Genomic DNA, 2,584 nt, shown 5'->3' on the forward strand with positions numbered 1-2,584 from the left:
TAGACCCGCATATTGAAATGCTTTTGCAAGGTGGATATCATTACATCAACATTACATAATAGATGGGGATACATACAAAAGGCATACAATGCCACACGAATACAACATCATCTTACATAAGGGCACCATCCGACTACGGATGAAACACAAACAGAAACTCAAACGACATCCACCCTGCTAGCCCAGGCTGCCGACCTGGAACCTATCCCCTGATCGAAGAAGAAGAAGAAGAACTCCAAAACAAGCAAGCATCGCTCTCGCGTCATGATCATCGCATAACCTGCACCTGCAACTGTTGTTGTAGTAATCTGTGAGCCACGAGGACTCAGCAATCCCATTACCATGGGTATCAAGACTAGCAAAGCTTAATGGGTAAGGAAGGGGTAAAGTGGTGAGATTGCAGCAGCGACTAAGCATGATATGGTGGCTAACATACGCAAATAAGAGCGAGAAGAGAAGCAACGGAACGGTCATGAAGCTAGCAATGATCAAGAGGTGATCCTGAACTCCTACTTACGTCAAACATAACCCAAAACCTTGTTCACTTCCTGGACTCCACCGAAAAGAGACCATCACGTCTACACACGCGGTTGATGCGTTTTAATTCGGATCTGGTGTCAAGTTATCTACAACCGGACATTAACAAATTCCCATCTGCCACATAACTGCGGGCACGGCTTTCAAAAGTTTATACCCTGCAGGGGTGTCCCAACGTAGCCCATGATAAGCTCTCGCAATCAACGAAGGATATACCTTCTCCCAGGAAGACCCGATCAGTCTCGGAATCCCGGTTTACAAGACATTTCGACAATGGTAAAACAAGACTAGCAAACCCGCCCGAATGTGCTGACAAATCCTGATAGGAGCTGCACATATCTCGTTCTCAGGGCACACCGGATTGTCCAAACTTCCGGTAGGCCATCCCAGAGTTGCCCCTGGTGGCCACCGGCGGCTGACAGGTTGGACCAACACTCACGACGAGCACTAGCCCGGGGGGGGGGTTAATAAAGATGACCCTCGGGCTCCGGAAACCCAAGGGAAAAAGGGCTAGGTGAGGCAAATGGTAAAACCAAGGTTGGGCCATGCTGGAGGAGTTTTATTCAAAGCGAACTGTCGAGGGGGTCCCATAAATCACCCAACCGCGTAAGGAACGCAAAATCCGGGAACATAACACCGGTATGATGGAAACTAGGGCGGCAAGAGTCGAACAAAACACCAGGCATAAGGCCGAGCCTTCCACCCTTTACCAAGTATATAGATGCATTAATTAAATAAGAGATATTGTGATATCCCAACATAATCATGTCCATCATGGAGGAATCTTCAACTTCACCTGCAGCTAGCAACGCTATAAGAGGGGCTGAGCAAAGCGGTAACATAGCCAAGCAACGGTTTGCTAGGGAGGATGAAAAGGTTAGAGGCTGACATGGCAATTTGGGAGGCTTGAAGAGCAAAAGATAGGTAGCGCAGCATAGCGATAGAACGAAGCAACTAGCATAGCAATGGTAGTAATGAGATCCAGGGTGGCGTTCATCTTGCCTGAAATCCTGCTAGGAAGAAGAACGAGTCCATGAAGAAGATGAAGCCACGAAGATGAACCAAGCATAGATGAACGAATCCTCACGATCGCAACGAAACAGGAGCTAATGAGAAGAAGCACAACCGAAAAGAAGCAAACAACAAGGTAAACACACAACACATAGACATGGAATGATGCTCAACCAAGTATGATGCATGTCCGGTTTAATGAGGCATGGCATGGCAAATTGCAACAAACAATAGAACAAGTTAAGTGGGAGCTCAATATGCAACGAGTTGCATATTGACAAAACTCCACATTGACATATTTAGTTTAATCTCGTTTAAGCTACCAAACAATATTAAATGTTGCTAAACATGGCAAGAGGTGAAGCATAATTAAGCTACCTATCTAGGCAAATTTAAATGAGGCCGGAACAACAAACAGCAATTCCGGAAAATCCCCATATGCATATTTCGAATTTGGTACTGTTCTGCCCTAAAACATATTTTATTGTTGTTAAACAGGAAAATAAAGTGCACCATGTTAATCTATGCATTTTCCACCCCATTTACATATAAAGTTTATTACAATTGGGGCTACGGTTATTTAGTTATGAAATAAAGCATTTTAGCATGGCATTTGAGCAAATTTAAACAAACAACATTTTAAACATTTTAAACATGGATGAAAGTGGCATATTATGAAACTAGACAAAATTCTAAGCATTTTACATGTTTGAATCATTTTAATCCGATGCACGGTTCATGAGTTATTAAATGCGTGAATATTGAGGATTTTTCTGAAAAACTGCAGACTCTGGAATAAATACTAAAATCGCTGGAAAGGAAAAAACACACAACGGGCCGAAACTGGCTGGCCCGATAGTACAGGAGAGAGGCTGGGGGGGTTTCTCACCATGGGCCAAGCCCAGGTTGGTGGAGATGGGCGCCGGGCCGCGGGAGGATCGTGGCCCGTGTGTGGAGTGGCCGCGGTCAATGCGGGCGAGCGGGCTCCCCTGCTCGACAGGAAGCAGAGCCACGACGGCGGCTTGGCGCAGCTGCA

This window comes from Triticum dicoccoides, chromosome 1B (assembly GCF_002162155.2).
Source record: "Triticum dicoccoides isolate Atlit2015 ecotype Zavitan chromosome 1B, WEW_v2.0, whole genome shotgun sequence".
Classification (NCBI taxonomy): Eukaryota; Viridiplantae; Streptophyta; class Magnoliopsida; order Poales; family Poaceae; genus Triticum; species Triticum dicoccoides.